An 18,017-nucleotide genomic window follows, 5' to 3' on the forward strand; every position below is an offset into this window, starting at 1 on the left:
TTGTGGTCGGTAAGATTTTTCTGTAAGCAGTTGTCACTCTCGCAGTTTTTCCTTTCAGCTGAGAACTGGCGGCAGGAGAGTATAAGGTGATCGATGGTTAACTTGGTGTTGCATTTGAATTTTATTTCTAAAACCAGTGCTGCGGTGTTAACGTCTCCAGCAACACGGGTCTTGCAACGACCTGCCACGAACCGCTGCGATGTCAGGAAAGGTAATCGGGCCCTATTTTTTTGGGGGATGAAAATGTCAATGTGGTTACGGTGACTGGCGACCGATATCGAGGAAAGCTTGAAAAATTTCGAGGGAAATGTCCGATAGGGCCTTCTTGGATGAGATTAATTTTCAGAATTTTTTATTCGAATCCGGCATATTGGTTGCGTGACAAACGAGCAGGAGCAATATGCAGTATGCACCCTCTATTTTTCCCTGTAACCGCTCAACGAGCTGAACCGGTCGAAACGTTTGCAGCAAATTGTGAACGAGGAAGCATCATGGCTCCCTCCGCTTTAGAATTCCGAGTTCCTTCCTTCCCGGAGAGCCTGATCAAAATTTCAGGAGGATTCGCTGGCTCCACATAACCCCCTCCCTCCCCCCCTTAGAATGAGTCGTTCGAGAGCAACCGGGTTACAGACTTTTTTTCTGAAATATATATCGAATCAATATTTTCATCCGTTTTGCGACGAAAGCGGGGTGAATCGGCTGCGAAATAGTCCTTGCGAATGGCAGACCGACATTCGTTTTACTTGATCCTCGAGCAAGGACACCGAGTGACCCTTAAGTTCCTTCTACTTCTCCATTCCGCTCGTCCCTTTTTTTTCGATTTTTCCTGGTTCTTTATGAGACAAACGAGCTGCGCGCTTCCTGCCACTTGGAAGGGAAACTTTTTTTGCGGCGGAAGTTCTGAAATGGGGTGTTTCATTTAGGATCGCGTTGTTTAGGAAGTGGAGGCTTTTTAGATTTTCTTTTGAAATAATTTGTGCAGGTCTGCGTGTGTGTTTGTTTACTTTCGATACAGCTGATTGTACATTTTACGCATTCATTTTTCAGAAGGGGTTGGCAATCGAAGAATTTGTAGGCAGAAGTGGGCGAATTGTATTGGAGAGGGAAATAAAAATTACAATTTGGAAATATTGTATATTTGTCAGTTATAATATATGAGTTTAAAAATATGAGTTTGGAATAGAGAAAGGCAGAATCTAACGAAACAGTGGTTTACCATTACTGGTTTATAGAACTCTGAATAGCAGAATGCAATTTTTACCTGAATTTAGGGTAAAAGAAAGATTTCGTGATCTATTTCCCCTAAATGCAATGACGCAAGGCGCAATATGCGTTTCGCTCAATTCTTAAGCTGGTAGCGCAGGTACAAGACCATCAAGAGTTGAATGCTTCGCGAGATGTTCCACATTTTATGACAGAAATCTACTTTATTAAGAGCATTCAAATCTCCCGCCATTAAGTTCTACACATTTTCTTTACGTTTCCCGTGACCTGCTGGGCTAGGGCCCATTTAAGGGTAATCTATAAAAAAAAGGAACCCGTAGGCTCTCGTAATATCGAATCTAGAACAGTCTAGCTCGAATTCCTGACCCCTTCTGTGTAATTTTTTACAACGTAACCCATTTTATGGCAACACTTTAAACAGCTAGAATATAATGTTGAAGTATCGACCAGGTCAACAATGCCACGAAGGACGTAACTAAACCCGTAAAAAGCACTTTGGTTGCCCTGTAATGTAGGAACATTCGAATTCACCGTAAAAAAGTCGACTTCCAACGTAACACACGAAGCATCTCACAAATTATGCACTTCTTCGCCTTTAACACCCCTACACGTAAAATAATGTAAAAAACTATACCAACGCATAAAAGCTACTTCTCCATTAAAAAACACAGTGCAACTGCGTATTGCACTTCGCAAGGGAAGGTAATGGTAAGATGGTCCCCCATTTTACCATTCCCTCTATATTTCTCCCTCCGCCATATTTCTGTATCTGTAGAACACTGTACCCTCTTTCAATTCTTCCGTTCACTTTGTACCATATTATACATATATACTAGGTACAGTATCTGACAAGACAATTGTTGCAAATAAATTGCACGAAAATGCTACCAGATGCTCCTATAGTATTGTAGTGGAATTCCTCTAGTTCAGTGTTTCTGAACCATCCCTGGAAATGTGAATATAATTGGCGTACCCCTTGTACAGACAGATAAAACTATAGTTGTTGTGTAACAATAGGAATGAAATAAAACATATTTATATATACGCATTGAATTTTGTATTCATAAAATATGGAAAACGATAAACACAAAGAGTACATAAACAATTTAACATTCGCCCGGAAGACAGAGGGTGCTAATATCTTACAGTTACTGGATCTTGCGACTTCTGAGCTTCCACGGCGCACCCCCAAAAGTTTTATCGCGTGCCCCCACTGGGGACACGTCCCCAAGGGCGTCCGTAAACTTTTTTCCAGGGGCAACTTCGGGGGTGACGGTAACAAAAAAAATATAGTATTGAAAAAACTAGTACTATCCCTTTTGCTTTCTTGAATCCATTTTGTAGTAGCAATTTAATTAAAATTTTAAAACCGAAATTTAAAAATATTAACTCTTTTAGTATAAACTTAATAAAGATTAGTTTTTAAAAATAAGCGATTTCTTCCGACCCTTTTGCCCCCTCCCCCAACACGTCCAGGCACGTTCCTTTGTTGAGAACCACTGCTCTAGTTTAACGAAGGTAGATTGTACTTTCCATCAGGTTTTAATACACTGCATTATTAAATGGTGATACACGGTGATTATACTAGGTTACTACCCGCCGGACTTTCCCGATTCAACATCGGACGTCGGATGACCTCAAAAGAAAACTCGGTAAGGTCGATCCGTGAAGAATCTGTCGAAAATACCCCATAGAGAAGATGTATTCCCGTCCTCTCGTCAACTAACACGGTCGTGTGGGGGAAATCCTTTGTTCTCAGTCGGTCCAGACCATTCCGTAAGTGTGTCTCACCGTTATTTTCTTATCCATTCTTAGAAGGCATATTTTTATCGCCCTTCACGAATGTCCTCGATATTCTCGGTTCCGGTGACAAAGGCGTCGCGTAACCGGCGTAACACTAAGGTAGGGGTGGCTTGCCTTCCAGAAAAAACCCACGGTTCATTTGCTCCTTTCGAACTCTTACATCGACTTCCAGGAACTTGTGATCAACGCAGCTAACGCGAGCACTCGACGAAGAGGGGCAGACTGGGCCCCCGAAACGGAGGAGGGAACTACTTAGATGCCTACGCGCGCAAAATCGCGAATCGATTTGAAAAAGAGCCAGGACAAGTGTTTTCAATGGCTGAAAACGTCGTGGTCTTTTGGTATCAGCTTTACCTATTCTCCTTGATTCAGTAACTAGTTTAGCGTGCCCAGGCCCGGGTCAAACCCTCTACGCACCCTAGGGGAACTTGCAAAATCTCATATAGTGTATTTATTTATAATACACTAGCTTAAAGTAGCCAGCGTTGCCCGGATAAAACTTCGATTATCGCGGAGTGTCAAGAGGGTGAAATAAGGGGGAAGGGGTGAGATGTCCAGATTAAATGATAGCCTATAGTTTCTGCCGGGTCCAGAGAGTAATTATACAAAATTAGGCCCAGATCGGTTAAAAATTCGAGATAAAAAGTATCCTATATGTTGTTCCTGGTCCTAGACTACGTATATAGCTACAAAATTTTCAGAAAGATCCATTGCGTAGTTGCGACGTGATTGGGTAACAAACATCCGAACACACTTTCGCATTTATTATATTAGTAGGATTTATTTCAGCCCTTTGAATTTTTATTCGCAGCTTAAAACATTATAGCGGAGCCGGAGCACGGAAAATTTTTACTGCTCCTCTGCTCCAATTTTTTTTTTATCATTTGAATTTTCTTTTTCTTTTATGACAGCGGATGAATTAAATGTTTTTAATAAACACCAATTCTCAATTTTTCAACATTGAAAAAATATTATATCGTAGGGCCGCGCAGCCCGGTGTTAAGGAGGCATAATACTTTCTTTGTTCGAAAATTAAGCATTCTTTACGAATTTTTTTCTATATGAAAATGAAAAGCTAGAAGGATGGGGTTTGTTGCAAATGAAAGATCACTGTTTGACAGTATTAAAAGAATTTTTATTTAAGAAAAAAAGCAGTTGAAGCGCAGCAGGATATTTTGATGTCGAAGGGGAGCAAATAAAAAATTGATCTGCTCCAATCCCCTGATTTATAGTACAGCCTGTAATATTTCATTTGGAGCTTTATTTTAAAAAATGCCAACAATCGAAATACCACTTTGCGCCCCTTGTCAACTTGACGCTCTAGGCAGCTACCTAATTTCGCCTATAGGGACGAGTTAGGCCTGATCTTGCCCTCGATCCGAAGCCTATCTACCTTGGTTTCATGAAAATTAGATTAGATTGGCATTACCGCCTCCTACATTCGCGCACATCGTCTACAATTCTGATTCTAATTCTAGTTAGTCGTAACTTTTATTCAATTTCAATTGCAATTTAGGTTATAATTTATAAATAGTTGTAAGTCACACATAGAGTCAGTTTTACTACCAGAGTAACGGGTAACGCGACGATAATAGCCAAAAAAGTAGTCGGATATCTTTGGAGCTGATTTTAAAAAAATCCCTGAACTTTATTAAAAATGTAACACAAGGTCCTTATTATTTATATAAAAAAGAACAAATTTTTTCAGATTTTTTTACTGAAAAATCGCAACGCTATAGCTGCACAGCCGATACGTATTTTCCGAGCAGTGCCGTTGTGCATTTTTCACTTGTTCTCGGGGTAGATTTCGGCGATAATGTCTTTGGATATTAGTGGCGGGAGATTACCTCCCAACAATTCGAGATTAAACCTAAAATCGTTCCCGCAGTTTCTGCAAATTAATATCAGACGTATCCTAAATTAATCTATCACGCATGCGGGACCGAAGGTCTTCAATAAATAAACCTAAGCGCCGTGAGAAAAATATTTAATCTGCACGGTTGACTTACTTCGGCGCAAGGGATCAGCCCGTTGCGCCACTGTTTCAGCCGCAGCTTGTGGCAACGCTTTGCTACAGCTCGTGCTGCATCTTCATCCGAAAAGAAGGAAGAGAAGAGAAAGGAATTCGGTGGGCAGTGGCTGGCGGCAAGTATTATTGGAATTGTGTATGATTAATCGATTGGCAGGCTAGTCACCGGCGAATCGGAGAGAAGCTTGGCGGTCGCCCGTTAATTACTACCAACATGTTGATGGATCATCCGCTCGTAGATGGAGTTGGGTCGTCTTGCAGTTGCAGCGGCCCCGATTGTTTTCAAGGCATCGCCCGGCCACCGAACAATCGATAAATTTTCCGCGGTTCTCGTTGCGGCGAGCTCCTGAACCACGGGATCGGTGACGGGGATATCCTGATAATTACTTGGACTCGTACACCCAGCCAAGAGAATCCCGCCTTTCGCATCAGCTACCGTGCTAATTGTAATTGCGTTACTAACAAGTCGGTCGATCGTGCAAGACAACGTTCAGGAATCTAGTTAGAGGGTGCAGCCCCCCGTAACAGAGTCGTTGGCATTGTTGTTGTTGCTGTCGCTATCAGCCGTCCAGGGTGATCCTGCAGGACGTAACGACGTCGAATCGAGACAGCGGTGGATGTCTAGACTGCTCGATTTATAACGTTCGCCTGAATGATATACGGTTATGACGTGTTTTGTATTTTTTTTTTTTTTTTTTTCATTCAAGTTATTCATCGTCGAGGTTGGATGGGGCTGTAACAAATTTCGCTGCTACGTGCTTGACGTTTCGTAGGTTTTTTTTTTATATATTCTTTCTGGCTTTTCGGGTAGTGTATTTGTGCACATTGGACATCAATCTACTCTGTATCGAGAGTTTGAAAAAACGAGTCGCTTTGATTTGACGATCGAACAGCGCCGTTGTGCGTGTTTCGTTTGTTTTCCGGGTAGATTTTGGCGATAATTTCTTTGGATGATAGTGGCGGGAGATTGTAGATTATAAATTACTCTGCTGGCCAGTTTCGAATCGCTGCACTTCGTTACATTCGCGTGGCAATTATTCTGTTAACTCGAAGTTAACATTTTCAGCGATGGTTGCAGCGTTCCTGAACCCAGTAACGAATAACTCATCGCGTTTGAAGACGACTTAAATTTATTTTTTCAGCTGTATATTTATCATAAAGTCGCAGAACGGGGACGGCACGCATTAGCAATAACTCTCTTATATTTATCCTAAAGTTAGAAAGAAATGGAACGAAATGGTATGTAGTGGGGGAGAATAAGAAAACTCTCTCCCTTTAACCCAGAGAGTGATTCGAAACTGTTGCCCATTAACGTGTCTATCGTAGGTGTTTGCATATTAAAATTCTAGAGTGTTCAAGTATGTTGCGCTCCGGCTCAACGGAAAGTGAATAATAAAATGCTGATCAGAAATGAATACGAAGAAACGTATTAAAATCTCTCGGCTTTTCTTCAAGACTGCTTCGAGAACTCGCGTCTTTCATTACATACGCAGTTCGCCAAAGAAACGTCGAACTATCTCCTGCGCGAAAAGAAATTCATTTCCATTAATTGCGTCCCACGCCAGGTTGAATTTAGCCGTGCCGAAGGAACGGCGACGTGTAACCTCGTGGCATTGATTCAAATATAGGGTAAATGTTTTCATCAGCATCTTTGTGTTCCACCATGGTCTCCAGTTTCTCGTGATCACGTCCACAGATCTTCCTCCGTGAATAGTTAGTTTAAATTGATCCATATCAAGGGATCTCGTTAGAAGCATGTCAGCTGAATCTTCTCCTTTCCAACTAATTAGGAATTATTTGAACCGTCGGCCAGCTCCATTCTCATTACAAGGGTCTCGTTAGAAGGGTGTCCTTAGATATAGAGGGTGATTCGTGATTGCATGTTAATGTTTTATAAGGTCAATCTAGAGCGCAAAGTGAGAATGGAATGTTGTTATTCGAGGCTTTATTTATCGAGGTATAAGTCAATGAAAGTGTGTGCTACGTATGGCATTGGTCTAATCTAATCCCATGGTTCCTAACACTCAACGTCCATATTTTATTTTCGATGAGAAAAGAAGGCACTCTATCACGATTTAGATATTAATAAAATTCTTAGATATTAAATAAACTCTTTAGATATTAAATAAATTCTTTTAGCCAGAGTGCCTACGAGATATTTACAAGTGAAATTTCAAAGAAGCAGCTTTTAAGATTTTAAAGCAGTTTTTGGGAATGGAAATACAGAATATTACAATAGAGAAATAATATTTTAGGATTTATGTAGCTTAACTACTGTGACCATTTCAATGTGTTTAGCAGCTGTACAGAATGAGCCACGCCAAGCTTCACGTACCCCGAAAAATGATGACATAGGTGTGCAGACAAGCCTGCAGTATTTTAAGAATTCTACTTCGTACGTTACAGGTGGAAATAATTATTTATATGCGGAAATGGGAGTGGATACTCGCGTATGCAGCTTGGGCTACGTAAACCGTTACGAGCTATTTTCTCGAAGGCTGCCGCGGATAACGACAGTCCTTTTCTTACATATTAAAGAGCAGTAGACCTTTTTATGAGCCCCGTGTATGGTGCTGCTGCTAGATCATCCCCAAAGGGTGGGTGGCAAGCTCTCTGCCTTCTTTTTTTTTTAAATAGGACGCTATATGAATTTTTACATTTTTCGGATACCCCTCTTAAAGATAAGTAACTTTTATCTGAGACGTTCCTTCAGATTTCACAGAGTTATGGAGGTGTTATGAAGATGCCTTCTATTGTAAAACTTTGAGGTGTGACGAAGGACATCATAACGAGAATATCTAGAGTAAGAAATAATTCTGTTAAATATCTTACTCGTTCCATTGTCAAGAAATTGTGAAATTATTCCCACGTGTTTCCTAGCGGAGGATATTTTTCGTCATATTTTCATGTGATGTTATATATTTTCAATTAAAGTACTATACGATGTAAAACTTCATGTGGCTTTCCATAAAACGCATTAAAAGTTCGTCGTTTCTTCTCTTTCCATGTTTCTCTGCGAAAGGTATTATCATACATTATCTGTACCACGTATGCCCTGTAGAAGGGTCCATTTCTCTCGAAAATATGGAAAACGATGTAAAAGAATTTCCACTAATTTTTCCAGAAAATAGCTTGCGACCATTTACGCGGTCCGCTCTGTATATTCAGCTCGTTTTCTAATTCCTTACAAAGTAGAAATAAGGGCCAAGGCAACTTATGCTCATATATCATTCCTTCTGCGCTTTGACTGGTACAGACTCATCCTCTAAAGTATTCGCATGAAGTTACGAATCAGCTTGTGCGTCGTCCAAGCTCCAGTACGCGTCTATTAGCGCACCTAGATCCGATTATAGACACGACTTAAGGTACACAGAATTCGGTTTATCGTCTTGGTGTTTTGGGGTGTGGCAGAGCGAATATGCTCCGCTGGGAACACTCTCTTTGATCTCCGGCATAAGGGATTTTACGTGATAAATGGTCGTGCATTTTTTATGCCCTCTTGGTCCTGTGTACTTAGCCAACCTATACGCGCAGGTTTACTCAGCAATAGCTAGGTGTGGAATGGAAATTAGTCTGGGGGAGTAGGTGAGGTCAAGGTGGGCGTGTTTGCGATATTAAAATTAAAATTGCTTATTGAAAAAGTGAGAAAGTGAAGCTGTGATTTGATTTCTTGTTGAATAGGTATGTAGCTCCGTAAATCGAATCCAATAGAATATTTCATTCAACGTCTAGTGATCCTGACCTTGACAGTCTCAAGATAATGAATTTTCAAAAAATGGGTGGAGTTCAGAAATTAATTTCATTCGAAAATCCACCATATTGCAGCATACGGTAAATCATAAAGTCTACACGATACAGTTTTGAATGAAACTTCTTCCTTCGATAAACTTCATTCATGATAATCTGAAAATTCACAATTTCTTTGAGAGGGTGTTTCCACCCCTAGGACTACTTTATTGCCGAAACAAAAAATGGTTACGTTATTCAAAATCACACGAACCGCATTTCTGCATAGTTGCGAAATCTTTTGAATTTTCGAGTTGCCGAGCATCCCTTGTAAGATCGGCGGCACTGGGGATGCAATTCAGGATCAGTATCAGACGGCCTAGAAATCCAATAACTCTGCAACTTCCGTTTCCCACGTTAATGCTTACATAGATTCTCTGCAAATGCTCTTATATTGGCACTGGCGTCCAGGCACAGTGATAAAATTTCTGCCAGACCTCTCAATCTACCCTCATAATTTCTAGCCTCGCAGTGTATCCTCGCAAAAAAAACACACACACACAATCTGGAAAATTCTTCTCGTAGGCGATTCCCACCTATGCAGTGTGTATTTATGAAACAAAGGACTTCCGGAATTCTGATTTATGAGACACTTGCTCAGCTCCTCCTTCAGGTAGCAGTGTCGCCGCTATTTCCTGAAACCCGGCGCCCAAGTGGAGGGATGCCTTAAATAGTTACACACGCCGGTCTTTGAGGAGGTATTAGTCAAACTTTGCACAGCAGTTCGGCTGGTTTCACGGAGTGCGGAATATATATATAGCTGCGACTGGTTCTTTTTCTCCCTCGAATCTTCGACGCCGGCGTTCCCTCGCTGTTCGTATCCGTGTCACGCAGCGTCGGCAGAGAAGGGTGTTTGCCGTCTTACCATCTCGCTCATTCCACAGTCTAACGTCACGGAGGGTATCGGTCTTTTTGCCTGCCTCCATTTTTATATTCTCCCCACGGTTACGTATTTCTTGCTGTTATCATTTCATTACGTATTACACGCAGTTTACATAAATTTCTCTGCTCTACACGGCGTCTGAATCTCGTAGCTCCTTTACGAGCCCACCCCTATACTGTTTTCGTTTTCGCGCGGAGCCGTGTTAGAGAACAATACATATTCTTTCCATCGGCTACTTTCCTCGCCAGCCTCCTGCCCCGATCATTCCCGAGCCTCCCACCGTTCCACCCCTGCCGCATTGTTTTTTGTCCTTCACCCTATTCTCCTCTTCCCTTAATCCGCAACTATTTTCACCGCGCCGTACTTCCTGTAGCCGTCTCTCTTCAGTCACCCGTATCCTTCTGCAGTCTTTTTCCATCCCTGTCTCTCCAGCATCCTCCCTTTCCCATACGCGCGCCTACTCCGGCACACTCGCCCCCTCCCGCGCGGCCCGCCAACCCGATCTCTCTCTCTCTCCATCCCTCGCGCACCCACGCGAGTGTCCTCCTCGTCTCGCATGCTCCTCTTTCTCCCTCTGTAACTCTGCTTCCTACCAGTTCCACGCTCTCTAATCCTTTTTCCTGTTGGCTTCTCTTTCCAGTTCGCGCAACCCCCGGCCCCTCGCCGACCCCCTCACCCTCCGTCCGGCCGTCGTCCCTTTCGCTCTCCGCGGGCTTCTCCGTTCCACCCAGCGCCCCCTTTCATCCGCTCTTTTACGCCTAGCGCCGTCTCTGTCCGACGCGGCGGTCGCGTCGCGCGGACCGGTCCTGCGCGCTGCGGATGCTGCGAGATAATCGTTCCCCCTTCGGCCCGCGAGCAGTCGACCCCTTTCGGCCACCCCCGCGCCGAGGGAAGCAGCAGTAAGAGCCAGGCCGCCGCCATAACCGCTCCCCGGGCAAACGAAGGAGGAGAAACCGGCGTTACCGTTCTCTTTTTTCTTTTTTCCTTTCTCTATTTCCGTCTCTCGCCTCGCGCTATTTCTCTCTCCCGCTCGCCGCTCCTCCCCCCCCCCCCACCTCCCCCTGCCCCGTCGATGCTTTCACTGTTCGTCGAAGCGGCGACGATACACCGGGGCCAGCCGTTCGAGACCCAGTGACACCCTCGGGCCGGCGATCGCGGATATCGGGAGTGCGCTGCACGGTCAGCCAGCGACGGGTCAGGGATCAAGCAAGGGAACGCGAGACCCCGCCGGCGGGTTATGTGTCGCGGTCCAGCGCACGCTACGCGCCCGTCGTCGTGCCCGATGACAGCGGGCGGACGGTGCTGCTGACGACGTCAGCCGCGGAACGTCTTCGATTCGCTGCGGGAACGTGGACTGGTTCGGAAGAGTGGCGGCGCGCTAACCTAGGCCGCGAGGCTCGCAGATCACGTCGACGTTGATCGGTGCGGTGCTCGTGTACCCGGTAATAAGGACAGACCGGTGTGCGGGGGGTTTAACGGGGCTCGGTGCAAGGTGGTTCGTCGGTGGTCAGAGAGCGCGCTGGAAACGAGCAGGGGTGACCGTTGAGGGACTGGGGAAGGTGATCGTGTGGCGAGTAGGACTTCGCCAGGTTCTTGATATCGAGTAATAGTGCTGGGCGACGAATGCGGTAGCCTGTCACTGCCGGTCGGTAGATCCATGCTGATGTGACTGGAGACCAACAAACTTTGTGCGACGAGGGACACTCGTGTCTGTACGTGGAACGTTACTCGCGAGGCAGGCTCGTCGATGATGATCGCCGGAGAGGTGGCGAAGCGCGGATTCGTTGAAACCAGGCCGAACTACTCTGCGGGAGAATTAATTTTTACCCTCTGAACCCTCGTTAGAGTGGAACGCCGATGTACGGGTCGGGTTTCTGGTAACGAAGCAGCAAATGCTCGAGATGATCGGTGAGAGGCTGAGCGGTTGAAGGGAAAGGATGTCGGGGAAGCGAGGAATAATGAAGAGGTGCACACGTGTTGCTTGAGCACGGAGTAGCCATTCATGTGTCGGCTCTATTCCGCGATGGATTCCGCGAGGAACGTCGGCGAGCCGGTTTAGGACTGGTCGGACGTATCGCTACGGAGGATGTTCAAGGGACCGTGGAGGATGTCTTCTGGTGATGCTCGAAGGAAATTTGAATTACGCGCACGTCAGATGCGCCGACCTTATCCATTCGCATTTGAGTAAGACGAAGTGATTGGGGGATTGGATCTCAGCCCGGCAGCGAGAAAGTTCGAGGAACAGTCTCCCCTGACGTGATGGAACTAATTGAACGTGCGACTGCTCGCCTTCGCCGTCAAAGGATCCGTTAAGACAGGCCGCGTTCGTTTCCACGGTTCATAAACACCCGTCGCCTGCATCTTGTATCGCAACAGCCCATCAGGAGTCTTACGTACCGTGAATCTCAATCCATCGGCGTCGCGGTGGCCGTGAAACGTGCTGCAATTACCACCTGTATACAATTACCAGGGATCTTCCCCCATCCGCGCGCAATCGCCGTCAAAAGAGGGTCCCTGTTATAAAAGGAGCGCGATAGAAAACATCAGACATTTTTATCCACCACTCAGGCAGCGGCTTCTTCGATTACATTCCACAAGCAGGGGTGTCGATATTCTGCATACCCCAGCAGGGTGCTCCATTAAGGAACTCAATTTCCTACGAGCCAAAGAGCCGGCTCGGCCAGACGCGGCAGAAAAACCATCAGCATCAAAGGGACCCACGCAATCGCCCTGCAAACAGCTCGCCAACCCCTTCGGCTGCCGCGTAAACAAAAATCGACTTAGCTTGCAGCAGAACCCTCGCCATCTGTGTCTTCGTCTTACGTCGATCTTGGTGGTCCGAAATCGAGCTTGGCGGATACCTCCGCCGTCGATCGGCGGGCGGTGAGGGGCCAGTTCGTTGACTTCCGTCATTCGAGACTCGGCGTGCGACAGGGTCGGTGCGAGGCCCTCGATGAGTTCGATTCAAGGGTAACTCAACTTGTTGCGAGAGAACGCATACACACACACACACACACACACATACGTACGGGGTGGGGGGGCCGTGTCTTGGCGTCGCTCGCGGTGGAGCATCGCGACGCCTCGGTGTGCATGTGTCGCCGTTGCTGTCGCTGTTGTCGCCGTAGCGAGGCCGCCGAAGGAATACACTGTTTTTCGTGCAAGTGCTGTATCGTGACGAGGTGTCGTTGCCCGTTCGAGTGCTGTCGATCCATCCCCCCGATCGATCGATCTCGTGGCTCCCTTGCGCCGCCCCCCCGCAGTTCGATTCCGCGACGCGGTGCATCGACGCCGACGACCCCTTCGACTCGTCCACGATTCGGACCGAGCTTCAGAACATAAACGGAATCAACGTGCTCCGGCGTTGGTGTTGGTACGTATGCGAGGATGCGTTACAATTTCTATGCGGGCGGCTGGGTGTAGGTGGGGTGTCTACAGCGATGATGACCACGATTCTTCAATCACATGGGATAAAGTGGTGAAGGACGGCTGTATATTATTATTATTATTATTATTATTATTATTATGATTATTATTATTATTTCGACGGGAGAACCCTTTAATATACAAAGCTTGAACAATTCAGTACAGTAAATATGTATAAAATAACGTAACATAAACAGAAAAAATAAAATAAAACGGAAAATATAAAGTAACGAGAAAAACATAACAATATAAAACGACGACATCGCGAAACAACTGAGCGCAAATTTAGGAGATGGTAGTCTCCTAAGTACCAGAGTCCTGTGATATTAGTCAGTTTTTAATAGTCAACAAGTTGGAGTAATTCAAGTTCGGAAGATTTCCTTCTGGTAAAAAGTCAGGGATAATTTGATTTTCTCAACTGGTTGAGCGAGGAATGTTTTCTTGTAAAAACGCGCACGGTATGTGTATTTAGAAGCAAGCTGATAAATATAATAAAGAATATCGTGTTTCGCAAGCGGAAATGAATATAAGATTTATTTTATTCAGCCGAATAGATTTATTGTTTTGACGTTAAGGGTTTAAGCTCTCGTGGCGAGTAAAGAGAATTGTTTTCGTTACAGAGTAAATCGAACAATATCATATATTTCGTCTTGTGTCGAAGATAAAATACATCAAATTTGGAGCTGGATATTTTTTTGTAATTGTCTTAAATAATTTTTTGGAAATGTTTGCAATTGGGATCATTCTATGCAGATCCTGTAATATTATGTATGAATGGTACAGCCTATGTGGCAAATATTTAGATATTATTCTTTTCGAAGAATCCCTGCCATTTTCACTAAACTGCTCTGATTTTCAGTGCAGATATGAGTCTTTTTCGTTTATTTACACAAGCAATTCATGATTCAGTATTTCTTACAAAACATTTGAGACGTATTTTCTTTATATGTCAGCATCCATATCTAAAGGGTGGAAACAGCCCTTTAGCTTTGGGGGTGACAAACCAGTTTGACCCAATATCTCAGAAACTACTGTGCAGGTACAGGGGAACAGTGGAAATGTAAAAATTGTTTATGTCTAAATAGGCAATTCAGTTGCACATGCAATTTCCAGAAAATTACAGCGGTCTTCGCATTTCGTGGCCACGAATTTCTTTTCATATCGCTAGTCCTCTAATAGAACAATCTTTTTCAACATACATTTTAATATTAGCACGAATTTTTACTGATAACACTTTGATGGAACTCCTATTTGCATTTATATGCACTTGGAAACTCTGAAGGAAAACGAATGATTGCATAGTTCTAGCTCCATGTTTATTCCCGCCGAATGACTAATACTCCACCAAACATAGGAGACATCCAGTTTAATGAAAACCAAATATTTAAGCTGCATCAGAACGTAGGAAATGCGCAGAAGCAAGGCAAAGACACTTGAGACAGGTATATCAGAAGCTTGAATGTTAGTTCAACTTCAGTTATTGCATCTTTATGCATACATGACAAGTATATAAATATTAATATTTTCATTCAAAAATAATTTCGTATAGGCGACTGTGATGTAGTTGAGTGATACGATCCCTTGGAGAGACACTATTCTTACCATAATTTATTTTGCAAATATTAGCGCTTGTGTAACACGTTATCTACCACTGCTACGTGCACGTGATTTCACGATTTCGATTTATTATCGTAGTCGAAGAAATTAATATTATCCCATATTACCATCAATAAAATTGTACCACTAACGTGATCTCTATCTCATTTATGAAACGTTGATCTCTATCTCATTTATGAAATGCAATAGGGAAGGTTTCCAAGCGTTAATAAACAATTAAAAAATTTGAAGAAGACAATCAATTCGCTTAAGTTTGCTCCAAATCGTGTAACGTTTATCCAAAACATAAATCATGAGTTTCCAAAGTGACTCGTGCGAAAAGGCCCTAAGCAGCAAGTCTTTTTTAATTTATTTTCACAAAACCTTCAAAATCATGGACTCCGCTATTTTCGTGTCGTGGATCGTGGTATCGTTTGGCGTTTGATACCTTGCTTGTTACAAATGTCGAGTCACTAGATGATATTCACTCTTTGAAGAGCAGCGATACGGTGAACTCGCGATCCAACACTTTACTGGCCGTTGTAAACGGGCCGATTAATTTTCAAGTAAACTAATGCTCGCGCCTCGCTTGTTTCGTTCCACTTTATTCGGTTCATTAATGCGTTAGCACCTTCTAGTACGCAGAGACAGAAGAAAATAAATATAATACCCGCAGACGAAGCGAATAGTTACGTATAATGTAAATGCAATTTCCATTGTATTGATAATCCATTAAAACGAGTTATCGAATGAATTCTAGGTACTTTGTTAATGAAATTGCTTCCCCCGAAGCGTTGTTGGGAAATTTGAAAGAAATTAATCGCACAAATGGTAAACAGCATATTACTTAAAATGTATGTCGAACAATTTTTTTGCGGTTCGAGGAATTAAAATAATCTGTGCGTGGTCTAATTACTATGCTTTTACTTGCTATTGAAATAAAATAATGACGTGTCGCGTACAAGTTGACGAAACTAATTTAAAAGCCTTTTATTAAACGGAAATGGATGCTGAAAGAAGGATTTCTGAATTTTATACCAACGTATTATATTTCACAGCAAAGTGTTTTAGTTTTCAAAACACATTCAGTCTACTTAATGTATGCAGTAAATTCTGTATACATTATTTTTAATGCTTGGCCACAGTAATTAATTAACTCTTAAGTTAATGTTCTAAGTACAGAATTTCAAAATTGTCTAAGAAATTTTCCAAACGTCGATTTCCAGAAGCTGTGAATTTTCATTATCCTTAGCCTATCTGCATTGCGAGTAAATATTCAGAAGAAATTTACTACAGTCATCAGCGTTTCCATATCCAATATTGAGATGGATCATTTGTAGGGGAGACCCCGGGGCTGGGAAGCCAGTATTTTAGTTTCTGATTTTTAATAAATTATGTGGACGAAATATCATTAAACCGATTAGTATATTTGATAGGGCATACATTTGGCTACCTGATTAAATTATTAAAGTTGACACAATGTGAGAAAAATTACGGTATTTTAATGTTTTTCTAACACCTTCCGTGCTGGTCAACGAGCCTCATGATCGGGGTTGGTTGAGTTACAGTATGGGGTAGGCTGACTATAGGCACAATCACTTAAGAAAATGTTATCAGTAGCTTACCACAGTGGTAATAAAATAACACAATGTCACAAGAGTTGTTTCATTACAAAATATTAATTTCCTTCTTTCATATTTTAATAACAAACTAAAATTTTTTCAACTTAAACATAAATTACAATGTACTTATAACAAAGTGAACTTTAAACAAAAAATAAAAATCGCTAACGTTATCAGTCAACCAGCGCCGACCGATCATTTTGACTTAAATAATCTGTACAACCTTCAATTATTTACGTATAAACAAAAAACACTATATCAGTAGATCGTCTAATAAACAAACTTTAAAATAGCCCCTTAACATTTGTTGTATTGTAATTATATAGGGCGTGAAAAAAAATAAAATCTTCAAGAAAAAGTGTTTACTTACGTAGTCAATTTTTCAGCAAACGCTGATAGCTATTATTTTTAATAATATGCGGGGTCGGACATGAATGCATGGTATAGTAGAAGTGACTTCTTTCTACAGTGAATCTTTCCCGAGTAGAGTACATGTCGGTGCAAAGTTATTAACAATTAGTACAGCTACCCCTTGAGCCAACCAGCCACGGTCTCCCCTACAGTAGCGTATTTCAATTTCAGCCGCCGTATAATTATCCTTTACTTTCGCGCAGTACGGTATAACGAACGTTATGAATTGTCGAAGGTGGTATTGCTGGACTGTTGGTGATCAGCTATTCATTGAAGCACATTGTTCTCGCAGCCCGAAACTGTCCAGGATCTTGCTAAATTCAATATTGCGTAAATACTATGTATATCGCAGGCGAGAATAACAGTCTAAATCAGTTTATGTCGGCGCATTGTAATGCTGGATTTGTTTCAAAGAGGACAGACGCGCGTGCATATTATATCAAACATAATGCACTTGAGTTCCAATATTTTCCGGGTTTCAGTCGCGTTTCGTAGCTCCCACCTTTATAACTATTACAATATTGCGCCACCAGCGACATTATTCTCAGTCACTATTGTGCAACAGTTTCATAATGTCCCGTTGCCATCTTCCCAAATCCATGAAATGCCGTTCCAGCTTTCTGCGCTAAGATGACGGATGTTTTCTCGGTCGCCTGCCGTTTGCTAACATTTTATTATGGAATTAGGCGTTAGTTACCATCTCGAAGCTTTCGTTGACTTTACTAGGATATTCTTCGATCACTTTTCATCTCTCGTTGTGCCTTGTGTCTGCCATTCATGGGGCTAGTTTAAGTGGGACAGTAACTTCTATTGCACACAAAGGGAATTATAATGAGTTACAAGAGGAACGGAAAGAATAAAAGAAAACTATGAAAATTATTATGCAAAGGTGAGGTACAGCTTTCTGCAGTTCCTAATCAAATCTGGTACGTGGGATTTAATCCGTAAGAAATTACAGATTCTGTCGTTATTAATAGCTCCCACTTGATGGGCGATTTCAACATTATAATAATAAAAAGGGGTTAATAAAATACACGGTTTCTTTAAGAAAAAAATTACGAGAAGATAAAACTCACTAATGGTAAGTGGCGCAATGTTTTATTTTATAGCGCAAAGCCAAATACGAATTCCATGTCAAGTCTGTCTCCACAGAGAACCGCGGGGAGTTACGAAACGTCATGCGGCCCAAAAATTGGTCAATTTCTACCTGAAGCGTTTGCAGTAATAACGAGCCGATTCG

General features: G+C 42.8%; 1 protein-coding gene across 1 annotated transcript in view; it reads left to right on the plus strand.

Annotated features, from left to right (window-relative positions):
• The first annotated feature begins 10,638 nt into the window (after positions 1-10,638).
• LOC143367581 (uncharacterized) overlaps positions 10,639-18,017 on the plus strand; it is a 257,197-nt gene continuing 249,818 nt past the window's right edge. The window contains exon 1 of the mRNA XM_076809538.1: positions 10,639-13,095. The gene's annotated coding sequence lies outside the window, so the exon portion shown is untranslated. The remainder of the gene's footprint in view (positions 13,096-18,017) is intronic.

The sequence above is a fragment of the Andrena cerasifolii genome, chromosome 4 (genome assembly GCF_050908995.1).
Source record: "Andrena cerasifolii isolate SP2316 chromosome 4, iyAndCera1_principal, whole genome shotgun sequence".
In the NCBI taxonomy this organism is placed as follows: domain Eukaryota; kingdom Metazoa; phylum Arthropoda; class Insecta; order Hymenoptera; family Andrenidae; genus Andrena; species Andrena cerasifolii.